The 21,571-nt window shown below is 48.4% G+C and overlaps 44 non-coding genes and 1 pseudogene across 44 annotated transcripts; all 45 read left to right on the top strand.

The window, feature by feature from the left end:
* Nucleotides 1-69: 69 nt before the first annotated feature.
* LOC147969679 (5S ribosomal RNA) lies at nt 70-188 on the top strand. The gene has a single exon (XR_015605161.1). It is a non-coding gene; the product is annotated as a 5S ribosomal RNA (ribosomal RNA).
* Nucleotides 189-552: 364 nt separating this feature from the next.
* LOC147969678 (5S ribosomal RNA) lies at nt 553-671 on the top strand. Its single transcript, XR_015605160.1, has one exon. It is a non-coding gene; the product is annotated as a 5S ribosomal RNA (ribosomal RNA).
* A 364-nt stretch (nt 672-1,035) lies between these two features.
* LOC147969677 (5S ribosomal RNA) lies at nt 1,036-1,154 on the top strand. Its single transcript, XR_015605909.1, has one exon. It is a non-coding gene; the product is annotated as a 5S ribosomal RNA (ribosomal RNA).
* A 364-nt stretch (nt 1,155-1,518) lies between these two features.
* On the top strand, nt 1,519-1,637 carry LOC147969676 (5S ribosomal RNA). The gene has a single exon (XR_015606099.1). It is a non-coding gene; the product is annotated as a 5S ribosomal RNA (ribosomal RNA).
* Nucleotides 1,638-2,001: 364 nt separating this feature from the next.
* LOC147969675 (5S ribosomal RNA) lies at nt 2,002-2,120 on the top strand. The gene has a single exon (XR_015606724.1). It is a non-coding gene; the product is annotated as a 5S ribosomal RNA (ribosomal RNA).
* A 364-nt stretch (nt 2,121-2,484) lies between these two features.
* LOC147969674 (5S ribosomal RNA) lies at nt 2,485-2,603 on the top strand. Its single transcript, XR_015605908.1, has one exon. It is a non-coding gene; the product is annotated as a 5S ribosomal RNA (ribosomal RNA).
* A 364-nt stretch (nt 2,604-2,967) lies between these two features.
* LOC147969673 (5S ribosomal RNA) lies at nt 2,968-3,086 on the top strand. The gene has a single exon (XR_015605159.1). It is a non-coding gene; the product is annotated as a 5S ribosomal RNA (ribosomal RNA).
* Nucleotides 3,087-3,452: 366 nt separating this feature from the next.
* LOC147969672 (5S ribosomal RNA) lies at nt 3,453-3,571 on the top strand. The gene has a single exon (XR_015605158.1). It is a non-coding gene; the product is annotated as a 5S ribosomal RNA (ribosomal RNA).
* Nucleotides 3,572-3,935: 364 nt separating this feature from the next.
* On the top strand, nt 3,936-4,054 carry LOC147969671 (5S ribosomal RNA). Its single transcript, XR_015605982.1, has one exon. It is a non-coding gene; the product is annotated as a 5S ribosomal RNA (ribosomal RNA).
* Nucleotides 4,055-4,418: 364 nt separating this feature from the next.
* Nucleotides 4,419-4,537, top strand: LOC147969670 (5S ribosomal RNA). Its single transcript, XR_015605907.1, has one exon. It is a non-coding gene; the product is annotated as a 5S ribosomal RNA (ribosomal RNA).
* A 364-nt stretch (nt 4,538-4,901) lies between these two features.
* On the top strand, nt 4,902-5,020 carry LOC147969669 (5S ribosomal RNA). Its single transcript, XR_015605965.1, has one exon. It is a non-coding gene; the product is annotated as a 5S ribosomal RNA (ribosomal RNA).
* A 364-nt stretch (nt 5,021-5,384) lies between these two features.
* On the top strand, nt 5,385-5,503 carry LOC147969668 (5S ribosomal RNA). Its single transcript, XR_015605963.1, has one exon. It is a non-coding gene; the product is annotated as a 5S ribosomal RNA (ribosomal RNA).
* Nucleotides 5,504-5,867: 364 nt separating this feature from the next.
* LOC147969667 (5S ribosomal RNA) lies at nt 5,868-5,986 on the top strand. The gene has a single exon (XR_015605431.1). It is a non-coding gene; the product is annotated as a 5S ribosomal RNA (ribosomal RNA).
* A 364-nt stretch (nt 5,987-6,350) lies between these two features.
* LOC147969666 (5S ribosomal RNA) lies at nt 6,351-6,469 on the top strand. Its single transcript, XR_015605771.1, has one exon. It is a non-coding gene; the product is annotated as a 5S ribosomal RNA (ribosomal RNA).
* A 364-nt stretch (nt 6,470-6,833) lies between these two features.
* Nucleotides 6,834-6,952, top strand: LOC147969665 (5S ribosomal RNA). Its single transcript, XR_015606097.1, has one exon. It is a non-coding gene; the product is annotated as a 5S ribosomal RNA (ribosomal RNA).
* Nucleotides 6,953-7,316: 364 nt separating this feature from the next.
* On the top strand, nt 7,317-7,435 carry LOC147969664 (5S ribosomal RNA). The gene has a single exon (XR_015606096.1). It is a non-coding gene; the product is annotated as a 5S ribosomal RNA (ribosomal RNA).
* A 364-nt stretch (nt 7,436-7,799) lies between these two features.
* On the top strand, nt 7,800-7,918 carry LOC147969663 (5S ribosomal RNA). Its single transcript, XR_015605981.1, has one exon. It is a non-coding gene; the product is annotated as a 5S ribosomal RNA (ribosomal RNA).
* A 364-nt stretch (nt 7,919-8,282) lies between these two features.
* Nucleotides 8,283-8,401, top strand: LOC147969662 (5S ribosomal RNA). The gene has a single exon (XR_015605157.1). It is a non-coding gene; the product is annotated as a 5S ribosomal RNA (ribosomal RNA).
* A 364-nt stretch (nt 8,402-8,765) lies between these two features.
* Nucleotides 8,766-8,884, top strand: LOC147969661 (5S ribosomal RNA). Its single transcript, XR_015606526.1, has one exon. It is a non-coding gene; the product is annotated as a 5S ribosomal RNA (ribosomal RNA).
* Nucleotides 8,885-9,248: 364 nt separating this feature from the next.
* Nucleotides 9,249-9,367, top strand: LOC147969660 (5S ribosomal RNA). The gene has a single exon (XR_015606681.1). It is a non-coding gene; the product is annotated as a 5S ribosomal RNA (ribosomal RNA).
* A 364-nt stretch (nt 9,368-9,731) lies between these two features.
* LOC147969659 (5S ribosomal RNA) lies at nt 9,732-9,850 on the top strand. Its single transcript, XR_015605962.1, has one exon. It is a non-coding gene; the product is annotated as a 5S ribosomal RNA (ribosomal RNA).
* Nucleotides 9,851-10,214: 364 nt separating this feature from the next.
* LOC147969658 (5S ribosomal RNA) lies at nt 10,215-10,333 on the top strand. The gene has a single exon (XR_015605155.1). It is a non-coding gene; the product is annotated as a 5S ribosomal RNA (ribosomal RNA).
* A 364-nt stretch (nt 10,334-10,697) lies between these two features.
* LOC147969657 (5S ribosomal RNA) lies at nt 10,698-10,816 on the top strand. The gene has a single exon (XR_015605154.1). It is a non-coding gene; the product is annotated as a 5S ribosomal RNA (ribosomal RNA).
* Nucleotides 10,817-11,180: 364 nt separating this feature from the next.
* On the top strand, nt 11,181-11,299 carry LOC147969656 (5S ribosomal RNA). The gene has a single exon (XR_015605153.1). It is a non-coding gene; the product is annotated as a 5S ribosomal RNA (ribosomal RNA).
* Nucleotides 11,300-11,663: 364 nt separating this feature from the next.
* On the top strand, nt 11,664-11,782 carry LOC147969655 (5S ribosomal RNA). Its single transcript, XR_015606095.1, has one exon. It is a non-coding gene; the product is annotated as a 5S ribosomal RNA (ribosomal RNA).
* Nucleotides 11,783-12,146: 364 nt separating this feature from the next.
* On the top strand, nt 12,147-12,265 carry LOC147969654 (5S ribosomal RNA). Its single transcript, XR_015606094.1, has one exon. It is a non-coding gene; the product is annotated as a 5S ribosomal RNA (ribosomal RNA).
* Nucleotides 12,266-12,629: 364 nt separating this feature from the next.
* LOC147969653 (5S ribosomal RNA) lies at nt 12,630-12,748 on the top strand. The gene has a single exon (XR_015606093.1). It is a non-coding gene; the product is annotated as a 5S ribosomal RNA (ribosomal RNA).
* Nucleotides 12,749-13,112: 364 nt separating this feature from the next.
* On the top strand, nt 13,113-13,231 carry LOC147969652 (5S ribosomal RNA). The gene has a single exon (XR_015606092.1). It is a non-coding gene; the product is annotated as a 5S ribosomal RNA (ribosomal RNA).
* Nucleotides 13,232-13,595: 364 nt separating this feature from the next.
* Nucleotides 13,596-13,714, top strand: LOC147969651 (5S ribosomal RNA). Its single transcript, XR_015606091.1, has one exon. It is a non-coding gene; the product is annotated as a 5S ribosomal RNA (ribosomal RNA).
* A 364-nt stretch (nt 13,715-14,078) lies between these two features.
* Nucleotides 14,079-14,197, top strand: LOC147969650 (5S ribosomal RNA). Its single transcript, XR_015606172.1, has one exon. It is a non-coding gene; the product is annotated as a 5S ribosomal RNA (ribosomal RNA).
* Nucleotides 14,198-14,561: 364 nt separating this feature from the next.
* On the top strand, nt 14,562-14,680 carry LOC147969649 (5S ribosomal RNA). The gene has a single exon (XR_015605152.1). It is a non-coding gene; the product is annotated as a 5S ribosomal RNA (ribosomal RNA).
* A 364-nt stretch (nt 14,681-15,044) lies between these two features.
* Nucleotides 15,045-15,163, top strand: LOC147969648 (5S ribosomal RNA). Its single transcript, XR_015605151.1, has one exon. It is a non-coding gene; the product is annotated as a 5S ribosomal RNA (ribosomal RNA).
* Nucleotides 15,164-15,527: 364 nt separating this feature from the next.
* LOC147969647 (5S ribosomal RNA) lies at nt 15,528-15,646 on the top strand. The gene has a single exon (XR_015606090.1). It is a non-coding gene; the product is annotated as a 5S ribosomal RNA (ribosomal RNA).
* A 364-nt stretch (nt 15,647-16,010) lies between these two features.
* LOC147969646 (5S ribosomal RNA) lies at nt 16,011-16,129 on the top strand. The gene has a single exon (XR_015606089.1). It is a non-coding gene; the product is annotated as a 5S ribosomal RNA (ribosomal RNA).
* Nucleotides 16,130-16,493: 364 nt separating this feature from the next.
* Nucleotides 16,494-16,612, top strand: LOC147969645 (5S ribosomal RNA). Its single transcript, XR_015605150.1, has one exon. It is a non-coding gene; the product is annotated as a 5S ribosomal RNA (ribosomal RNA).
* Nucleotides 16,613-16,976: 364 nt separating this feature from the next.
* LOC147969644 (5S ribosomal RNA) lies at nt 16,977-17,095 on the top strand. Its single transcript, XR_015605148.1, has one exon. It is a non-coding gene; the product is annotated as a 5S ribosomal RNA (ribosomal RNA).
* A 364-nt stretch (nt 17,096-17,459) lies between these two features.
* On the top strand, nt 17,460-17,578 carry LOC147969643 (5S ribosomal RNA). Its single transcript, XR_015605147.1, has one exon. It is a non-coding gene; the product is annotated as a 5S ribosomal RNA (ribosomal RNA).
* Nucleotides 17,579-17,942: 364 nt separating this feature from the next.
* Nucleotides 17,943-18,061, top strand: LOC147969642 (5S ribosomal RNA). Its single transcript, XR_015605146.1, has one exon. It is a non-coding gene; the product is annotated as a 5S ribosomal RNA (ribosomal RNA).
* Nucleotides 18,062-18,425: 364 nt separating this feature from the next.
* On the top strand, nt 18,426-18,544 carry LOC147969641 (5S ribosomal RNA). The gene has a single exon (XR_015606644.1). It is a non-coding gene; the product is annotated as a 5S ribosomal RNA (ribosomal RNA).
* A 364-nt stretch (nt 18,545-18,908) lies between these two features.
* On the top strand, nt 18,909-19,027 carry LOC147969640 (5S ribosomal RNA). The gene has a single exon (XR_015605145.1). It is a non-coding gene; the product is annotated as a 5S ribosomal RNA (ribosomal RNA).
* Nucleotides 19,028-19,391: 364 nt separating this feature from the next.
* Nucleotides 19,392-19,510, top strand: LOC147969639 (5S ribosomal RNA). Its single transcript, XR_015606643.1, has one exon. It is a non-coding gene; the product is annotated as a 5S ribosomal RNA (ribosomal RNA).
* Nucleotides 19,511-19,874: 364 nt separating this feature from the next.
* On the top strand, nt 19,875-19,993 carry LOC147969638 (5S ribosomal RNA). Its single transcript, XR_015606738.1, has one exon. It is a non-coding gene; the product is annotated as a 5S ribosomal RNA (ribosomal RNA).
* A 364-nt stretch (nt 19,994-20,357) lies between these two features.
* LOC147969637 (5S ribosomal RNA) lies at nt 20,358-20,476 on the top strand (annotated as a pseudogene).
* Nucleotides 20,477-20,840: 364 nt separating this feature from the next.
* Nucleotides 20,841-20,959, top strand: LOC147969636 (5S ribosomal RNA). Its single transcript, XR_015606641.1, has one exon. It is a non-coding gene; the product is annotated as a 5S ribosomal RNA (ribosomal RNA).
* A 364-nt stretch (nt 20,960-21,323) lies between these two features.
* LOC147969635 (5S ribosomal RNA) lies at nt 21,324-21,442 on the top strand. The gene has a single exon (XR_015606801.1). It is a non-coding gene; the product is annotated as a 5S ribosomal RNA (ribosomal RNA).
* Nucleotides 21,443-21,571: the final 129 nt, after the last annotated feature.

Here is a 21,571-nt window from a genome sequence, read left to right as displayed (position 1 = left end):
ATGTATAGCCGTCTTTGTAGCGGACGTGGGAGTGGGAAGCATAAGGGATGAAGCCGGTGGTAACATGTCGGATGCGATCATACCAGCACTAAAGCACCGGATCCCATCAGAACTCCGAAGTTAAGCGTGCTTGGGCGAGAGTAGTACTAGGATGGGTGACCTCCTGGGAAGTCCTCGTGTTGCATTCCCTTTTTAATTATTTTTGTACGTACGTGAGGAACAGAACGCACGTGCGTGATATATATTAAGCCTGTCATCATATTTTTGACATTTGCGATATGTTTTAGCTCGGAGCTCGTTAGTCACGCGGCTAGGGAGAGTTGGGGCGCGAAAAGCGCGTTGTGAAAGGGGTGTAAAATACGTGTTGCTGCGGTATAGAGGGAGGGGTGGAAATCGTGGTAAACTCGTCTTCGTAGTTGAGCGAGAGAGTAAGTAGTATAGGGCATTATCCATTAGTAGGCGACGGTTGTAATGGTAGTAAGAATGTATAGCCGTCTTTGCAGCGGACGTGGGAGTGGGAAGCATAAGGGATGAAGCCGGGGGTGACATGTCGGATGCGATCATACCAGCACTAAAGCACCGGATCCCATCAGAACTCCGAAGTTAAGCGTGCTTGGGCGAGAGTAGTACTAGGATGGGTGACCTCCTGGGAAGTCCTCGTGTTGCATTCCCTTTTTAATTATTTTTGTACGTACGTGAGGAACAGAACGCACGTGCGTGATATATATTAAGCCTGTCATCATATTTTTGACATTTGCGATATGTTTTAGCTCGGAGCTCGTTAGTCACGCGGCTAGGGAGAGTTGGGGCGCGAAAAGCGCGTTGTGAAAGGGGTGTAAAATACGTGTTGCTGCGGTATAGAGGGAGGGGTGGAAATCGTGGTAAACTCGTCTTCGTAGTTGAGCGAGAGAGTAAGTAGTATAGGGCATTATCCATTAGTAGGCGACGGTTGTAATGGTAGTAAGAATGTATAGCCGTCTTTGCAGCGGACGTGGGAGTGGGAAGCATAAGGGATGAAGCCGGGGGTGACATGTCGGATGCGATCATACCAGCACTAAAGCACCGGATCCCATCAGAACTCCGAAGTTAAGCGTGCTTGGGCGAGAGTTGTACTAGGATGGGTGACCTCCTGGGAAGTCCTCGTGTTGCATTCCCTTTTTAATTATTTTTGTACGTACGTGAGGAACAGAACGCACGTGCGTGATATATATTAAGCCTGTCATCATATTTTTGACATTTGCGATATGTTTTAGCTCGGAGCTCGTTAGTCACGCGGCTAGGGAGAGTTGGGGCGCGAAAAGCGCGTTGTGAAAGGAGTGTAAAATACGTGTTGCTGCGGTATAGAGGGAGGGGTGGAAATAGTGGTAAACTCGTCTTCGTAGTTGAGCGAGAGAGTAAGTAGTATAGGGCATTATCCATTAGTAGGCGACGGTTGTAATGGTAGTAAGAATGTATAGCCGTCTTTGTAGCGGACGTGGGAGTGGGAAGCATAAGGGATGAAGCCGGTGGTAACATGTCGGATGCGATCATACCAGCACTAAAGCACCGGATCCCATCAGAACTTCGAAGTTAAGCGTGCTTGGGCGAGAGTAGTACTAGGATGGGTGACCTCCTGGGAAGTCCTCGTGTTGCATTCCCTTTTTAATTATTTTTGTACGTACGTGAGGAACAGAACGCACGTGCGTGATATATATTAAGCCTGTCATCATATTTTTGACATTTGCGATATGTTTTAGCTCGGAGCTCGTTAGTCACGCGGCTAGGGAGAGTTGGGACGCGAAAAGCGCGTTGTGAAAGGGGTGTAAAATACGTGTTGCTGCGGTATAGAGGGAGGGGTGGAAATAGTGGTAAACTCGTCTTCGTAGTTGAGCGAGAGAGTAAGTAGTATAGGGCATTATCCATTAGTAGGCGACGGTTGTAATGGTAGTAAGAATGTATAGCCGTCTTTGTAGCGGACGTGGGAGTGGGAAGCATAAGGGATGAAGCCGGTGGTAACATGTCGGATGCGATCATACCAGCACTAAAGCACCGGATCCCATCAGAACTTCGAAGTTAAGCGTGCTTGGTCGAGAGTAGTACTAGGATGGGTGACCTCCTGGGAAGTCCAAGTGTTGCATTCCCTTTTTAATTATTTTTGTACGTACGTGAGGAACAGAACGCACGTGCGTGATATATATTAAGCCTGTCATCATATTTTTGACATTTGCGATATGTTTTAGCTCGGAGCTCGTTAGTCACGCGGCTAGGGAGAGTTGGGGTGCGAAAAGCGCGTTGTGAAAGGGGTGTAAAATACGTGTTGCTGCGGTATAGAGGGAGGGGTGGAAATCGTGGTAAACTCGTCTTCGTAGTTGAGCGAGAGAGTAAGTAGTATAGGGCATTATCCATTAGTAGGCGACGGTTGTAATGGTAGTAAGAATGTATAGCCGTCTTTGCAGCGGACGTGGGAGTGGGAAGCATAAGGGATGAAGCCGGGGGTGACATGTCGGATGCGATCATACCAGCACTAAAGCACCGGATCCCATCAGAACTCCGAAGTTAAGCGTGCTTGGGCGAGAGTTGTACTAGGATGGGTGACCTCCTGGGAAGTCCTCGTGTTGCATTCCCTTTTTAATTATTTTTGTACGTACGTGAGGAACAGAACGCACGTGCGTGATATATATTAAGCCTGTCATCATATTTTTGACATTTGCGATATGTTTTAGCTCGGAGCTCGTTAGTCACGCGGCTAGGGAGAGTTGGGGCGCGAAAAGCGCGTTGTGAAAGGGGTGTAAAATACGTGTTGCTGCGGTATAGAGGGAGGGGTGGAAACCGTGGTAAACTCGTCTTCGTAGTTGAGAGAGAGAGTAAGTAGTATAGGGCATTATCCATTAGTAGGCGACGGTTGTAATGGTAGTAAGAATGTATAGCCGTCTTTGCAGCGGACGTGGGAGTGGGAAGCATAAGGGATGAAGCCGGGGGTGACATGTCGGATGCGATCATACCAGCACTAAAGCACCGGATCCCATCAGAACTCCGAAGTTAAGCGTGCTTGGGCGAGAGTAGTACTAGGATGGGTGACCTCCTGGGAAGTCCTCGTGTTGCATTCCCTTTTTAATTATTTTTGTACGTACGTGAGGAACAGAACGCACGTGCGTGATATATATTAAGCCTGTCATCATATTTTTGACATTTGCGATATGTTTTAGCTCGAAGCTCGTTAGTCACGCGGCTAGGGAGAGTTGGGGCGCGAAAAGCGCGTTGTGAAAGGGGTGTAAAATACGTGTTGCTGCGGTATAGAGGGAGGGGTGGAAATCGTGGTAAACTCGTCTTCGTAGTTGAGAGAGAGAGAGTAAGTAGTATAGGGCATTATCCATTAGTAGGCGACGGTTGTAATGGTAGTAAGAATGTATAGCCGTCTTTGCAGCGGACGTGGGAGTGGGAAGCATAAGGGATGAAGCCGGGGGTGACATGTCGGATGCGATCATACCAGCACTAAAGCACCGGATCCCATCAGAACTCCGAAGTTAAGCGTGCTTGGGCGAGAGTAGTACTAGGATGGGTGACCTCCTGGGAAGTCCTCGTGTTGCATTCCCTTTTTAATTATTTTTGTACGTACGTGAGGAACAGAACGCACGTGCGTGATATATATTAAGCCTGTCATCATATTTTTGACATTTGCGATATGTTTTAGCTCGGAGCTCGTTAGTCACGCGGCTAGGGAGAGTTGGGGCGCGAAAAGCGCGTTGTGAAAGGGGTGTAAAATACGTGTTGCTGCGGTATAGAGGGAGGGGTGGAAATCGTGGTAAACTCGTCTTCGTAGTTGAGCGAGAGAGTAAGTACTATAGGGCATTATCCATTAGTAGGCGACGGTTGTAATGGTAGTAAGAATGTATAGCCGTCTTTGCAGCGGACGTGGGAGTGGGAAGCATAAGGGATGAAGCCGGGGGTGACATGTCGGATGCGATCATACCAGCACTAAAGCACCGGATCCCATCAGAACTCCGAAGTTAAGCGTGCTTGGGCGAGAGTAGTACTAGGATGGGTGACCTCCTGGGAAGTCCTGGTGTTGCATTCCCTTTTTAATTATTTTTGTACGTACGTGAGGAACAGAACGCACGTGCGTGATATATATTAAGCCTGTCATCATATTTTTGACATTTGCGATATGTTTTAGCTCGGAGCTCGTTAGTCACGCGGCTAGGGAGAGTTGGGGCGCGAAAAGCGCGTTGTGAAAGGGGTGTAAAATACGTGCTGCTGCGGTATAGAGGGAGGGGTGGAAATCGTGGTAAACTCGTCTTCGTAGTTGAGCGAGAGAGTAAGTAGTATAGGGCATTATCCATTAGTAGGCGACGGTTGTAATGGTAGTAAGAATGTATAGCCGTCTTTGCAGCGGACGTGGGAGTGGGAAGCATAAGGGATGAAGCCGGGGGTGACATGTCGGATGCGATCATACCAGCACTAAAGCACCGGATCCCATCAGAACTCCGAAGTTAAGCGTGCTTGGGCGAGAGTTGTACTAGGATGGGTGACCTCCTGGGAAGTCCTCGTGTTGCATTCCCTTTTTAATTATTTTTGTACGTACGTGAGGAACAGAACGCACGTGCGTGATATATATTAAGCCTGTCATCATATTTTTGACATTTGCGATATGTTTTAGCTCGGAGCTCGTTAGTCACGCGGCTAGGGAGAGTTGGGGCGCGAAAAGCGCGTTGTGAAAGGGGTGTAAAATACGTGTTGCTGCGGTATAGAGGGAGGGGTGGAAATCGTGGTAAACTCGTCTTCGTAGTTGAGAGAGAGAGTAAGTAGTATAGGGCATTATCCATTAGTAGGCGACGGTTGTAATGGTAGTAAGAATGCATAGCCGTCTTTGCAGCGGACGTGGGAGTGGGAAGCATAAGGGATGAAGCCGGGGGTAACATGCCGGATGCGATCATACCAGCACTAAAGCACCGGATCCCATCAGAACTCCGAAGTTAAGCGTGCTTGGGCGAGAGTAGTACTAGGATGGATGACCTCCTGGGAAGTCCTCGTGTTGCATTCCCTTTTTAATTATTTTTGTACGTACGTGAGGAACAGAACGCACGTGCGTGATATATATTAAGCCTGTCGTCATATTTTTGACATTTGCGATATGTTTTAGCTCGGAGCTCGTTAGTCACGCGGCTAGGGAGAGTTGGGGCGCGAAAAGCGCGTTGTGAAAGGGGTGTAAAATACGTGTTGCTGCGGTATAGAGGGAGGGGTGGAAATCGTGGTAAACTCGTCTTCGTAGTTGAGCGAGAGAGTAAGTAGTATAGGGCATTATCCATTAGTAGGCGACGGTTGTAATGGTAGTAAGAATGTATAGCCGTCTTTGCAGCGGACGTGGGAGTGGGAAGCATAAGGGATGAAGCCGGGGGTAACATGCCGGATGCGATCATACCAGCACTAAAGCACCGGATCCCATCAGAACTCCGAAGTTAAGCGTGCTTGGGCGAGAGTAGTACTAGGATGGATGACCTCCTGGGAAGTCCTCGTGTTGCATTCCCTTTTTAATTATTTTTGTACGTACGTGAGGAACAGAACGCACGTGCGTGATATATATTAAGCCTGTTGTCATATTTTTGACATTTGCGATATGTTTTAGCTCGGAGCTCGTTAGTCACGCGGCTAGGGAGAGTTGGGGCGCGAAAAGCGCGTTGTGAAAGGGGTGTAAAATACGTGTTGCTGCGGTATAGAGGGAGGGGTGGAAATCGTGGTAAAGTCGTCTTCGTAGTTGAGCGAGAGAGTAAGTAGTATAGGGCATTATCCATTAGTAGGCGACGGTTGTAATGGTAGTAAGAATGTATAGCCGTCTTTGCAGCGGACGTGGGAGTGGGAAGCATAAGGGATGAAGCCGGGGGTAACATGCCGGATGCGATCATACCAGCACTAAAGCACCGGATCCCATCAGAACTCCGAAGTTAAGAGTGCTTGGGCGAGAGTAGTACTAGGATGGGTGACCTCCTGGGAAGTCCTCGTGTTGCATTCCCTTTTTAATTATTTTTGTACGTACGTGAGGAACAGAACGCACGTGCGTGATATATATTAAGCCTGTCGTCATATTTTTGACATTTGCGATATGTTTTAGCTCGGAGCTCGTTAGTCACGCGGCTAGGGAGAGTTGGGGCGCGAAAAGCGCGTTGTGAAATGGGTGTAAAATACGTGTTGCTGCGGTATAGAGGGAGGGGTGGAAATCGTGGTAAACTCGTCTTCGTAGTTGAGCGAGAGAGTAAGTAGTATAGGGCATTATCCATTAGTAGGCGACGGTTTTAATGGTAGTAAGAATGTATAGCCGTCTTTGCAGCGGACGTGGGAGTGGGAAGCATAAGGGATGATGCCGGGGGTAACATGCCGGATGCGATCATACCAGCACTAAAGCACCGGATCCCATTAGAACTCCGAAGTTAAGCGTGCTTGGGCGAGAGTAGTACTAGGATGGGTGACCTCCTGGGAAGTCCTCGTGTTGCATTCCCTTTTTAATTATTTTTGTACGTACGTGAGGAACAGAACGCACGTGCGTGATATATATTAAGCCTGTCATCATATTTTTGACATTTGCGATATGTTTTAGCTCGGAGCTCGTTAGTCACGCGGCTAGGGAGAGTTGGGGCGCGAAAAGCGCGTTGTGAAAGGGGTGTAAAATACGTGTTGCTGCGGTATAGAGGGAGGGGTGGAAATCGTGGTAAACTCGTCTTCGTAGTTGAGCGAGAGAGTAAGTAGTATAGGGCATTATCCATTAGTAGGCGACGGTTGTAATGGTAGTAAGAATGTATAGCCGTCTTTGCAGCGGACGTGGGAGTGGGAAGCATAAGGGATGAAGCCGGGGGTAACATGCCGGATGCGATCATACCAGCACTAAAGCACCGGATCCCATCAGAACTTCGAAGTTAAGCGTGCTTGGGCGAGAGTAGTACTAGGATGGGTGACCTCCTGGGAAGTCCTCGTGTTGCATTCCCTTTTTAATTATTTTTGTACGTACGTGAGGAACAGAACGCACGTGCGTGATATATATTAAGCCTGTCATCATATTTTTGACATTTGCGATATGTTTTAGCTCGGAGCTCGTTAGTCACGCGGCTAGGGAGAGTTGGGGCGCGAAAAGCGCGTTGTGAAAGGGGTGTAAAATACGTGTTGCTGCGGTATAGAGGGAGGGGTGGAAATCGTGGTAAACTCGTCTTCGTAGTTGAGCGAGAGAGTAAGTAGTATAGGGCATTATCCATTAGTAGGCGACGGTTGTAATGGTAGTAAGAATGTATAGCCGTCTTTGCAGCGGACGTGGGAGTGGGAAGCATAAGGGATGAAGCCGGGGGTAACATGCCGGATGCGATCATACCAGCACTAAAGCACCGGATCCCATCAGAACTTCGAAGTTAAGCGTGCTTGGGCGAGAGTAGTACTAGGATGGGTGACCTCCTGGGAAGTCCTCGTGTTGCATTCCCTTTTTAATTATTTTTGTACGTACGTGAGGAACAGAACGCACGTGCGTGATATATATTAAGCCTGTCATCATATTTTTGACATTTGCGATATGTTTTAGCTCGGAGCTCGTTAGTCACGCGGCTAGGGAGAGTTGGGGCGCGAAAAGCGCGTTGTGAAAGGGGTGTAAAATACGTGTTGCTGCGGTATAGAGGGAGGGGTGGAAATCGTGGTAAACTCGTCTTCGTAGTTGAGCGAGAGAGTAAGTAGTATAGGGCATTATCCATTAGTAGGCGACGGTTGTAATGGTAGTAAGAATGTATAGCCGTCTTTGCAGCGGACGTGGGAGTGGGAAGCATAAGGGATGAAGCCGGGGGTAACATGTCGGATGCGATCATACCAGCACTAAAGCACCGGATCCCATCAGAACTCCGAAGTTAAGCGTGCTTGGGCGAGAGTAGTACTAGGATGGGTGACCTCCTGGGAAGTCCTGGTGTTGCATTCCCTTTTTAATTATTTTTGTACGTACGTGAGGAACAGAACGCACGTGCGTGATATATATTAAGCCTGTCATCATATTTTTGACATTTGCGATATGTTTTAGCTCGGAGCTCGTTAGTCACGCGGCTAGGGAGAGTTGGGGCGCGAAAAGCGCGTTGTGAAAGGGGTGTAAAATACGTGTTGCTGCGGTATAGAGGGAGGGGTGGAAATCGTGGTAAACTCGTCTTCGTAGTTGAGCGAGAGAGTAAGTAGTATAGGGCATTATCCATTAGTAGGCGACGGTTGTAATGGTAGTAAGAATGTATAGCCGTCTTTGTAGCGGACGTGGGAGTGGGAAGCATAAGGGATGAAGCCGGGGGTAACATGTCGGATGCGATCATACCAGCACTAAAGCACCGGATCCCATCAGAACTCCGAAGTTAAGCGTGCTTGGGCGAGAGTAGTACTAGGATGGGTGACCTCCTGGGAAGTCCTCGTGTTGCATTCCCTTTTTAATTATTTTTGTACGTACGTGAGGAACAGAACGCACGTGCGTGATATATATTAAGCCTGTCATCATATTTTTGACATTTGCGATATGTTTTAGCTCGGAGCTCGTTAGTCACGCGGCTAGGGAGAGTTGGGGCGCGAAAAGCGCGTTGTGAAAGGGGTGTAAAATACGTGTTTCTGCGGTATAGAGGGAGGGGTGGAAATCGTGGTAAACTCGTCTTCGTAGTTGAGCGAGAGAGTAAGTAGTATAGGGCATTATCCATTAGTAGGCGACGGTTGTAATGGTAGTAAGAATGTATAGCCGTCTTTGTAGCGGACGTGGGAGTGGGAAGCATAAGGGATGAAGCCGGGGGTAACATGTCGGATGCGATCATACCAGCACTAAAGCACCGGATCCCATCAGAACTCCGAAGTTAAGCGTGCTTGGGCGAGAGTAGTACAAGGATGGATGACCTCCTGGGAAGTCCTCGTGTTGCATTCCCTTTTTAATTATTTTTGTACGTACGTGAGGAACAGAACGCACGTGCGTGATATATATTAAGCCTGTCGTCATATTTTTGACATTTGCGATATGTTTTAGCTCGGAGCTCGTTAGTCACGCGGCTAGGGAGAGTTGGGGCGCGAAAAGCGCGTTGTGAAAGGGGTGTAAAATACGTGTTGCTGCGGTATAGAGGGAGGGGTGGAAATCGTGGTAAACTCGTCTTCGTAGTTGAGCGAGAGAGTAAGTAGTATAGGGCATTATCCATTAGTAGGCGACGGTTGTAATGGTAGTAAGAATGTATAGCCGTCTTTGCAGCGGACGTGGGAGTGGGAAGCATAAGGGATGAAGCCGGGGGTAACATGCCGGATGCGATCATACCAGCACTAAAGCACCGGATCCCATCAGAACTCCGAAGTTAAGCGTGCTTGGGCAAGAGTATTACTAGGATGGGTGACCTCCTGGGAAGTCCTCGTGTTGCATTCCCTTTTTAATTATTTTTGTACGTACGTGAGGAACAGAACGCACGTGCGTGATATATATTAAGCCTGTCGTCATATTTTTGACATTTGCGATATGTTTTAGCTCGGAGCTCGTTAGTCACGCGGCTAGGGAGAGTTGGGGCGCGAAAAGCGCGTTGTGAAAGGGGTGTAAAATACGTGTTGCTGCGGTATAGAGGGAGGGGTGGAAATCGTGGTAAACTCGTCTTCGTAGTTGAGCGAGAGAGTAAGTAGTATAGGGCATTATCCATTAGTAGGCGACGGTTGTAATGGTAGTAAGAATGTATAGCCGTCTTTGCAGCGGACGTGGGAGTGGGAAGCATAAGGGATGAAGCCGGGGGTAACATGCCGGATGCGATCATACCAGCACTAAAGCACCGGATCCCATCAGAACTCCGAAGTTAAGCGTGCTTGGGCGAGAGTAGTACTAGGATGGATGACCTCCTGGGAAGTCCTCGTGTTGCATTCCCTTTTTAATTATTTTTGTACGTACGTGAGGAACAGAACGCACGTGCGTGATATATATTAAGCCTGTCGTCATATTTTTGACATTTGCGATATGTTTTAGCTCGGAGCTCGTTAGTCACGCGGCTAGGGAGAGTTGGGGCGCGAAAAGCGCGTTGTGAAAGGGGTGTAAAATACGTGTTGCTGCGGTATAGAGGGAGGGGTGGAAATCGTGGTAAACTCGTCTTCGTAATTGAGCGAGAGAGTAAGTAGTATAGGGCATTATCCATTAGTAGGCGACGGTTGTAATGGTAGTAAGAATGTATAGCCGTCTTTGCAGCGGACGTGGGAGTGGGAAGCATAAGGGATGAAGCCGGGGGTAACATGCCGGATGCGATCATACCAGCACTAAAGCACCGGATCCCATCAGAACTCCGAAGTTAAGCGTGCTTGGGCGAGAGTAGTACTAGGATGGGTGACCTCCTGGGAAGTCCTCGTGTTGCATTCCCTTTTTAATTATTTTTGTACGTACGTGAGGAACAGAACGCACGTGCGTGATATATATTAAGCCTGTCATCATATTTTTGACATTTGCGATATGTTTTAGCTCGGAGCTCGTTAGTCACGCGGCTAGGGACAGTTGGGGCGCGAAAAGCGCGTTGTGAAAGGGGTGTAAAATACGTGTTGCTGCGGTATAGAGGGAGGGGTGGAAATCGTGGTAAACTCGTCTTCGTAGTTGAGCGAGAGAGTAAGTAGTATAGGGCATTATCCATTAGTAGGCGACGGTTGTAATGGTAGTAAGAATGTATAGCCGTCTTTGCAGCGGACGTGGGAGTGGGAAGCATAAGGGATGAAGCCGGGGGTAACATGCCGGATGCGATCATACCAGCACTAAAGCACCGGATCCCATCAGAACTCCGAAGTTAAGCGTGCTTGGGCGAGAGTAGTACTAGGATGGGTGACCTCCTGGGAAGTCCTCGTGTTGCATTCCCTTTTTAATTATTTTTGTACGTACGTGAGGAACAGAACGCACGTGCGTGATATATATTAAGCCTGTCATCATATTTTTGACATTTGCGATATGTTTTAGCTCGGAGCTCGTTAGTCACGCGGCTAGGGAGAGTTGGGGCGCGAAAAGCGCGTTGTGAAAGGGGTGTAAAATACGTGTTGCTGCGGTATAGAGGGAGGGGTGGAAATCGTGGTAAACTCGTCTTCGTAGTTGAGCGAGAGAGTAAGTAGTATAGGGCATTATTCATTAGTAGGCGACGGTTGTAATGGTAGTAAGAATGTATAGCCGTCTTTGCAGCGGACGTGGGAGTGGGAAGCATAAGGGATGAAGCCGGGGGTAACATGCCGGATGCGATCATACCAGCACTAAAGCACCGGATCCCATCAGAACTCCGAAGTTAAGCGTGCTTGGGCGAGAGTAGTACTAGGATGGGTGACCTCCTGGGAAGTCCTCGTGTTGCATTCCCTTTTTAATTATTTTTGTACGTACGTGAGGAACAGAACGCACGTGCGTGATATATATTAAGCCTGTCATCATATTTTTGACATTTGCGATATGTTTTAGCTCGGAGCTCGTTAGTCACGCGGCTAGGGAGAGTTGGGGCGCGAAAAGCGCGTTGTGAAAGGGGTGTAAAATACGTGTTGCTGCGGTATAGAGGGAGGGGTGGAAATCGTGGTAAACTCGTCTTCGTAGTTGAGCGAGAGAGTAAGTAGTATAGGGCATTATCCATTAGTAGGCGACGGTTGTAATGGTAGTAAGAATGTATAGCCGTCTTTGCAGCGGACGTGGGAGTGGGAAGCATAAGGGATGAAGCCGGGGGTAACATGCCGGATGCGATCATACCAGCACTAAAGCACCGGATCCCATCAGAACTTCGAAGTTAAGCGTGCTTGGGCGAGAGTAGTACTAGGATGGGTGACCTCCTGGGAAGTCCTCGTGTTGCATTCCCTTTTTAATTATTTTTGTACGTACGTGAGGAACAGAACGCACGTGCGTGATATATATTAAGCCTGTCATCATATTTTTGACATTTGCGATATGTTTTAGCTCGGAGCTCGTTAGTCACGCCGCTAGGGAGAGTTGGGGCGCGAAAAGCGCGTTGTGAAAGGGGTGTAAAATACGTGTTGCTGCGGTATATAGGGAGGGGTGGAAATCGTGGTAAACTCGTCTTCGTAGTTGAGCGAGAGAGTAAGTAGTATAGGGCATTATCCATTAGTAGGCGACGGTTGTAATGGTAGTAAGAATGTATAGCCGTCTTTGCAGCGGACGTGGGAGTGGGAAGCATAAGGGATGAAGCCGGGGGTAACATGCCGGATGCGATCATACCAGCACTAAAGCACCGGATCCCATCAGAACTTCGAAGTTAAGCGTGCTTGGGCGAGAGTAGTACTAGGATGGGTGACCTCCTGGGAAGTCCTCGTGTTGCATTCCCTTTTTAATTATTTTTGTACGTACGTGAGGAACAGAACGCACGTGCGTGATATATATTAAGCCTGTCATCATATTTTTGACATTTGCGATATGTTTTAGCTCGGAGCTCGTTAGTCACGCGGCTAGGGAGAGTTGGGGCGCGAAAAGCGCGTTGTGAAAGGGGTGTAAAATACGTGTTGCTGCGGTATAGAGGGAGGGGTGGAAATCGTGGTAAACTCGTCTTCGTAGTTGAGCGAGAGAGTAAGTAGTATAGGGCATTATCCATTAGTAGGCGACGGTTGTAATGGTAGTAAGAATGTATAGCCGTCTTTGCAGCGGACGTGGGAGTGGGAAGCATAAGGGATGAAGCCGGGGGTAACATGCCGGATGCGATCATACCAGCACTAAAGCACCGGATCCCATCAGAACTTCGAAGTTAAGCGTGCTTGGGCGAGAGTAGTACTAGGATGGGTGACCTCCTGGGAAGTCCTCGTGTTGCATTCCCTTTTTAATTATTTTTGTACGTACGTGAGGAACAGAACGCACGTGCGTGATATATATTAAGCCTGTCATCATATTTTTGACATTTGCGATATGTTTTAGCTCGGAGCTCGTTAGTCACGCGGCTAGGGAGAGTTGGGGCGCGAAAAGCGCGTTGTGAAAGGGGTGTAAAATACGTGTTGCTGCGGTATAGAGGGAGGGGTGGAAATCGTGGTAAACTCGTCTTCGTAGTTGAGCGAGAGAGTAAGTAGTATAGGGCATTATCCATTAGTAGGCGACGGTTGTAATGGTAGTAAGAATGTATAGCCGTCTTTGCAGCGGACGTGGGAGTGGGAAGCATAAGGGATGAAGCCGGGGGTAACATGCCGGATGCGATCATACCAGCACTAAAGCACCGGATCCCATCAGAACTTCGAAGTTAAGCGTGCTTGGGCGAGAGTAGTACTAGGATGGGTGACCTCCTGGGAAGTCCTCGTGTTGCATTCCCTTTTTAATTATTTTTGTACGTACGTGAGGAACAGAACGCACGTGCGTGATATATATTAAGCCTGTCATCATATTTTTGACATTTGCGATATGTTTTAGCTCGGAGCTCGTTAGTCACGCCGCTAGGGAGAGTTGGGGCGCGAAAAGCGCGTTGTGAAAGGGGTGTAAAATACGTGTTGCTGCGGTATATAGGGAGGGGTGGAAATCGTGGTAAACTCGTCTTCGTAGTTGAGCGAGAGAGTAAGTAGTATAGGGCATTATCCATTAGTAGGCGACGGTTGTAATGGTAGTAAGAATGTATAGCCGTCTTTGCAGCGGACGTGGGAGTGGGAAGCATAAGGGATGAAGCCGGGGGTAACATGCCGGATGCGATCATACCAGCACTAAAGCACCGGATCCCATCAGAACTTCGAAGTTAAGCGTGCTTGGGCGAGAGTAGTACTAGGATGGGTGACCTCCTGGGAAGTCCTCGTGTTGCATTCCCTTTTTAATTATTTTTGTACGTACGTGAGGAACAGAACGCACGTGCGTGATATATATTAAGCCTGTCATCATATTTTTGACATTTGCGATATGTTTTAGCTCGGAGCTCGTTAGTCACGCGGCTAGGGAGAGTTGGGGCGCGAAAAGCGCGTTGTGAAAGGGGTGTAAAATACGTGTTGCTGCGGTATAGAGGGAGGGGTGGAAATCGTGGTAAACTCGTCTTCGTAGTTGAGCGAGAGAGTAAGTAGTATAGGGCATTATCCATTAGTAGGCGACGGTTGTAATGGTAGTAAGAATGTATAGCCGTCTTTGCAGCGGACGTGGGAGTGGGAAGCATAAGGGATGAAGCCGGGGGTAACATGCCGGATGCGATCATACCAGCACTAAAGCACCGGATCCCATCAGAACTTCGAAGTTAAGCGTGCTTGGGCGAGAGTAGTACTAGGATGGGTGACCTCTTGGGAAGTCCTCGTGTTGCATTCCCTTTTTAATTATTTTTGTACGTACGTGAGGAACAGAACGCACGTGCGTGATATATATTAAGCCTGTCATCATATTTTTGACATTTGCGATATGTTTTAGCTCGGAGCTCGTTAGTCACGCGGCTAGGGAGAGTTGGGGCGCGAAAAGCGCGTTGTGAAAGGGGTGTAAAATACGTGTTGCTGCGGTATAGAGGGAGGGGTGGAAATCGTGGTAAACTCGTCTTCGTAGTTGAGCGAGAGAGTAAGTAGTATAGGGCATTATCCATTAGTAGGCGACGGTTGTAATGGTAGTAAGAATGTATAGCCGTCTTTGCAGCGGACGTGGGAGTGGGAAGCATAAGGGATGAAGCCGGGGGTAACATGCCGGATGCGATCATACCAGCACTAAAGCACCGGATCCCATCAGAACTCCGAAGTTAAGCGTGCTTGGGCGAGAGTAGTACTAGGATGGGTGACCTCCTGGGAAGTCCTCGTGTTGCATTCCCTTTTTAATTATTTTTGTACGTACGTGAGGAACAGAACGCACGTGCGTGATATATATTAAGCCTGTCATCATATTTTTGACATTTGCGATATGTTTTAGCTCGGAGCTCGTTAGTCACGCGGCTAGGGAGAGTTGGGGCGCGAAAAGCGCGTTGTGAAAGGGGTGTAAAATACGTGTTGCTGCGGTATAGAGGGAGGGGTGGAAATCGTGGTAAACTCGTCTTCGTAGTTGAGCGAGAGAGTAAGTAGTATAGGGCATTATCCATTAGTAGGCGACGGTTGTAATGGTAGTAAGAATGTATAGCCGTCTTTGCAGCGGACGTGGGAGTGGGAAGCATAAGGGATGAAGCCGGGGGTAACATGCCGGATGCGATCATACCAGCACTAAAGCACCGGATCCCATCAGAACTCCGAAGTTAAGCGTGCTTGGGCGAGAGTAGTACTAGGATGGGTGACCTCCTGGGAAGTCCTCGTGTTGCATTCCCTTTTTAATTATTTTTGTACGTACGTGAGGAACAGAACGCACGTGCGTGATATATATTAAGCCTGACATCATATTTTTGACATTTGCGATATGTTTTAGCTCGGAGCTCGTTAGTCACGCGGCTAGGGAGAGTTGGGGCGCGAAAAGCGCGTTGTGAAAGGGGTGTAAAATACGTGTTGCTGCGGTATAGAGGGAGGGGTGGAAATCGTGGTAAACTCGTCTTCGTAGTTGAGCGAGAGAGTAAGTAGTATAGGGCATTATCCATTAGTAGGCGACGGTTGTAATGGTAGTAAGAATGTATAGCCGTCTTTGCAGCGGACGTGGGAGTGGGAAGCATAAGGGATGAAGCCGGGGGTAACATGCCGGATGCGATCATACCAGCACTAAAGCACCGGATCCCATCAGAACTTCGAAGTTAAGCGTGCTTGGGCGAGAGTAGTACTAGGATGGGTGACCTCCTGGGAAGTCCTCGTGTTGCATTCCCTTTTTAATTATTTTTGTACGTACGTGAGGAACAGAACGCACGTGCGTGATATATATTAAGCCTGTCATCATATTTTTGACATTTGCGATATGTTTTAGCTCGGAGCTCGTTAGTCACGCCGCTAGGGAGAGTTGGGGCGCGAAAAGCGCGTTGTGAAAGGGGTGTAAAATACGTGTTGCTGCGGTATATAGGGAGGGGTGGAAATCGTGGTAAACTCGTCTTCGTAGTTGAGCGAGAGAGTAAGTAGTATAGGGCATTATCCATTAGTAGGCGACGGTTGTAATGGTAGTAAGAATGTATAGCCGTCTTTGCAGCGGACGTGGGAGTGGGAAGCATAAGGGATGAAGCCGGGGGTAACATGCCGGATGCGATCATACCAGCACTAAAGCACCGGATCCCATCAGAACTTCGAAGTTAAGCGTGCTTGGGCGAGAGTAGTACTAGGATGGGTGACCTCCTGGGAAGTCCTCGTGTTGCATTCCCTTTTTAATTATTTTTGTACGTACGTGAGGAACAGAACGCACGTGCGTGATATATATTAAGCCTGTCATCATATTTTTGACATTTGCGATATGTTTTAGCTCGGAGCTCGTTAGTCACGCGGCTAGGGAGAGTTGGGGCGCGAAAAGCGCGTTGTGAAAGGGGTGTAAAATACGTGTTGCTGCGGTATAGAGGGAGGGGTGGAAATCGTGGTAAACTCGTCTTCGTAGTTGAGCGAGAGAGTAAGTAGTATAGGGCATTATCCATTAGTAGGCGACGGTTGTAATGGTAGTAAGAATGTATAGCCGTCTTTGCAGCGGACGTGGGAGTGGGAAGCATAAGGGATGAAGCCGGGGGTAACATGCCGGATGCGATCATACCAGCACTAAAGCACCGGATCCCATCAGAACTCCGAAGTTAAGCGTGCTTGGGCGAGAGTAGTACTAGGATGGGTGACCTCCTGGGAAGTCCTCGTGTTGCATTCCCTTTTTAATTATTTTTGTACGTACGTGAGGAACAGAACGCACGTGCGTGATATATATTAAGCCTGTCATCATATTTTTGACATTTGCGATATGTTTTAGCTCGGAGCTCGTTAGTCACGCGGCTAGGGAGAGTTGGGGCGCGAAAAGCGCGTTGTGAAAGGGGTGTAAAATACGTGTTGCTGCGGTATAGAGGGAGGGGTGGAAATCGTGGTAAACTCGTCTTCGTAGTTGAGCGAGAGAGTAAGTAGTATAGGGCATTATCCATTAGTAGGCGACGGTTGTAATGGTAGTAAGAATGTATAGCCGTCTTTGCAGCGGACGTGGGAGTGGGAAGCATAAGGGATGAAGCCGGGGGTAACATGCCGGATGCGATCATACCAGCACTAAAGCACCGGATCCCATCAGAACTCCGAAGTTAAGCGTGCTTGGGCGAGAGTAGTACTAGGATGGGTGACCTCCTGGGAAGTCCTCGTGTTGCATTCCCTTTTTAATTATTTTTGTACGTACGTGAGGAACAGAACGCACGTGCGTGATATATATTAAGCCTGTCATCATATTTTTGACATTTGCGATATGTTTTAGCTCGGAGCTCGTTAGTCACGCGGCTAGGGAGAGTTGGGGCGCGAAAAGCGCGTTGTGAAAGGGGTGTAAAATACGTGTTGCTGCGGTATAGAGGGAGGGGTGGAAATCGTGGTAAACTCGTCTTCGTAGTTGAGCGAGAGAGTAAGTAGTATAGGGCATTATCCATTAGTAGGCGACGGTTGTAATGGTAGTAAGAATGTATAGCCGTCTTTGCAGCGGACGTGGGAGTGGGAAGCATAAGGGATGAAGCCGGGGGTAACATGCCGGATGCGATCATACCAGCACTAAAGCACCGGATCCCATCAGAACTCCGAAGTTAAGCGTGCTTGGGCGAGAGTAGTACTAGGATGGGTGACCTCCTGGGAAGTCCTCGTGTTGCATTCCCTTTTTAATTATTTTTGTACGTACGTGAGGAACAGAACGCACGTGCGTGATATATATTAAGCCTGTCATCATATTTTTGACATTTGCGATATGTTTTAGCTCGGAGCTCGTTAGTCACGCGGCTAGGGAGAGTTGGGGCGCGAAAAGCGCGTTGTGAAAGGGGTGTAAAATACGTGTTGCTGCGGTATAGAGGGAGGGGTGGAAATCGTGGTAAACTCGTCTTCGTAGTTGAGCGAGAGAGTAAGTAGTATAGGGCATTATCCATTAGTAGGCGACGGTTGTAATGGTAGTAAGAACGTATAGCCGTCTTTGTAGCGGACGTGGGAGTGGGAAGCATAAGGGATGAAGCCGGGGGTAACATGGCGGATGCGATCATACCAGCACTAAAGCACCGGATCCCATCAGAACTCCGAAGTTAAGCGTGCTTGGGCGAGAGTAGTACTAGGATGGGTGACCTCCTGGGAAGTCCTCGTGTTGCATTCCCTTTTTAATTATTTTTGTACGTACGTGAGGAACAGAACGCACGTGCGTGATATATATTAAGCCTGTCATCATATTTTTGACATTTGCGATATGTTTTAGCTCGGAGCTCGTTAGTCACGCGGCTAGGGAGAGTTGGGGCGCGAAAAGCGCGTTGTGAAAGGGGTGTAAAATACGTGTTGCTGCGGTATAGAGGGAGGGGTGGAAATCGTGGTAAACTCGTCTTCGTAGTTGAGCGAGAGAGTAAGTAGTATAGGGCATTATCCATTAGTAGGCGACGGTTGTAATGGTAGTAAGAACGTATAGCCGTCTTTGTAGCGGACGTGGGAGTGGGAAGCATAAGGGATGAAGCCGGGGGTAACATGTCGGATGCGATCATACCAGCACTAAAGCACCGGATCCCATCAGAACTCCGAAGTCAAGCGTGCTTGGGCGAGAGTAGTACTAGGATGGGTGACCTCCTGGGAAGTCCTCCTGTTGCATTCCCTTTTTAATTATTTTTGTACGTACGTGAGGAACAGAACGCACGTGCGTGATATATATTAAGCCTGTCATCATATTTTTGACATTTGCGATATGTTTTAGCTCGGAGCTCGTTAGTCACGCGGCTAGGGAGAGTTGGGGCGCGAAAAGCGCGTTGTGAAAGGGGTGTAAAATACGTGTTGCTGCGGTATAGAGGGAGGGGTGGAAATCGTGGTAAACTCGTCTTCGTAGTTGAGCGAGAGAGTAAGTAGTATAGGGCATTATCCATTAGTAGGCGACGGTTGTAATGGTAGTAAGAACGTATAGCCGTCTTTGCAGCGGACGTGGGAGTGGGAAGCATAAGGGATGAAGCCGGGGGTAACATGGCGGATGCGATCATACCAGCACTAAAGCACCGGATCCCATCAGAACTCCGAAGTTAAGCGTGCTTGGGCGAGAGTAGTACTAGGATGGGTGACCTCCTGGGAAGTCCTCGTGTTGCATTCCCTTTTTAATTATTTTTGTACGTACGTGAGGAACAGAACGCACGTGCGTGATATATATTAAGCCTGTCATCATATTTTTGACATTTGCGATATGTTTTAGCTCGGAGCTCGTTAGTCACGCGGCTAGGGAGAGTTGGGGCGCGAAAAGCGCGTTGTGAAAGGGGTGTAAAATACGTGTTGCTGCGGTATAGAGGGAGGGGTGGAAATCGTGGTAAACTCGTCTTCGTAGTTGAGCGAGAGAGTAAGTAGTATAGGGCATTATCCATTAGTAGGCGACGGTTGTAATGGTAGTAAGAACGTATAGCCGTCTTTGTAGCGGACGTGGGAGTGGGAAGCATAAGGGATGAAGCCGGGGGTAACATGTCGGATGCGATCATACCAGCACTAAAGCACCGGATCCCATCAGAACTCCGAAGTCAAGCGTGCTTGGGCGAGAGTAGTACTAGGATGGGTGACCTCCTGGGAAGTCCTCCTGTTGCATTCCCTTTTTAATTATTTTTGTACGTACGTGAGGAACAGAACGCACGTGCGTGATATATATTAAGCCTGTCATCATATTTTTGACATTTGCGATATGTTTTAGCTCGGAGCTCGTTAGTCACGCGGCTAGGGAGAGTTGGGGCGCGAAAAGCGCGTTGTGAAAGGGGTGTAAAATACGTGTTGCTGCGGTATAGAGGGAGGGGTGGAAATCGTGGTAAACTCGTCTTCGTAGTTGAGCGAGAGAGTAAGTAGTATAGGGCATTATCCATTAGTAGGCGACGGTTGTAATGGTAGTAAGAACGTATAGCCGTCTTTGCAGCGGACGTGGGAGTGGGAAGCATAAGGGATGAAGCCGGGGGTAACATGTCGGATGCGATCATACCAGCACTAAAGCACCGGATCCCATCAGAACTCCGAAGTCAAGCGTGCTTGGGCGAGAGTAGTACTAGGATGGATGACCTCCTGGGAAGTCCTCCTGTTGCATTCCCTTTTTAATTATTTTTGTACGTACGTGAGGAACAGAACGCACGTGCGTGATATATATTAAGCCTGTCATCATATTTTTGACAATTGCGATATGTTTTAGCTCGGAGCTCGTTAGTCACGCGGCTAGGGAGAGTTGGGGCGCGAAAAGCGCGTTGTGAAAGGGGTGTAAAATACGTGTTGCTGCGGTATAGAGGGAGGGGTGGAAATCGTGGTAAACTCGTCTTCGTAGTTGAGCGAGAGAGTAAGTAGTATAGGGCATTATCCATTAGTAGGCGACGGTTGTAATGGTAGTAAGAACGTATAGCCGTCTTTGTAGCGGACGTGGGAGTGGGAAGCATAAGGGATGAAGCCGGGGGTAACATGTCGGATGCGATCATACCAGCACTAAAGCACCGGATCCCATCATAACTCCGAAGTTAAGCATGCTTGGGCGAGAGTAGTACTAGGATGGGTGACCTCCTGGGAAGTCCTCATGTTGCATTCCCTTTTTAATTATTTTTGTACGTACGTGAGGAACAGAACGCACGTGCGTGATATATATTAAGCCTGTCATCATATTTTTGACATTTGCGATATGTTTTAGCTCGGAGCTCGTTAGTCACGCGGCTAGGGAGAGTTGGGGCGCGAAAAGCGCGTTGTGAAAGGGGTGTAAAATACGTGTTGCTGCGGTATAGAGGGAGGGGTGGAAATCGTGGTAAACTCGTCTTCGTAGTTGAGCGAGAGAGTAAGTAGTATAGGGCATTATCCATTAGTAGGCGACGGTTGTAATGGTAGTAAGAACGTATAGCCGTCTTTGTAGCGGACGTGGGAGTGGGAAGCATAAGGGATGAAGCCGGGGGTAACATGTCGGATGCGATCATACCAGCACTAAAGCACCGGATCCCATCAGAACTCCGAAGTCAAGCGTGCTTGGGCGAGAGTAGTACTAGGATGGGTGACCTCCTGGGAAGTCCTCCTGTTGCATTCCCTTTTTAATTATTTTTGTACGTACGTGAGGAACAGAACGCACGTGCGTGATATATATTAAGCCTGTCATCATATTTTTGACATTTGCGATATGTTTTAGCTCGGAGCTCGTTAGTCACGCGGCTAGGGAGAGTTGGGGCGCGAAAAGCGCGTTGTGAAAGGGGTGTAAAATACGTGTTGCTGCGGTATAGAGGGAGGGGTGGAAATCGTGGTAAACTCGTCTTCGTAGTTGAGCGAGAGAGTAAGTAGTATAGGGCATTATCCATTAGTAGGCGACGGTTGTAATGGTAGTAAGAACGTATAGCCGTCTTTGTAGCGGACGTGGGAGTGGGAAGCATAAGGGATGAAGCCGGGGGTAACATGTCGGATGCGATCATACCAGCACTAAAGCACAGGATCCCATCAGAACTCCGAAGTTAAGCATGCTTGGGCGAGAGTAGTACTAGGATGGGTGACCTCCTGGGAAGTCCTCATGTTGCATTCCCTTTTTAATTATTTTTGTACGTACGTGAGGAACAGAACGCACGTGCGTGATATATATTAAGCCTGTCATCATATTTTTGACATTTGCGATATGTTTTAGCTCGGAGCTCGTTAGTCACGCGGCTAGGGA

The sequence above is a fragment of the Triticum urartu genome, chromosome 5A, assembly GCF_056163025.1.
Source record: "Triticum urartu cultivar PI428250 chromosome 5A, HENAU_Tu73, whole genome shotgun sequence".
NCBI lineage: Eukaryota > Viridiplantae > Streptophyta > Magnoliopsida > Poales > Poaceae > Triticum > Triticum urartu.
Note: the sequence above shows the minus strand (reverse complement) of the source record. Positions and strands in the feature narration are given on the sequence as shown.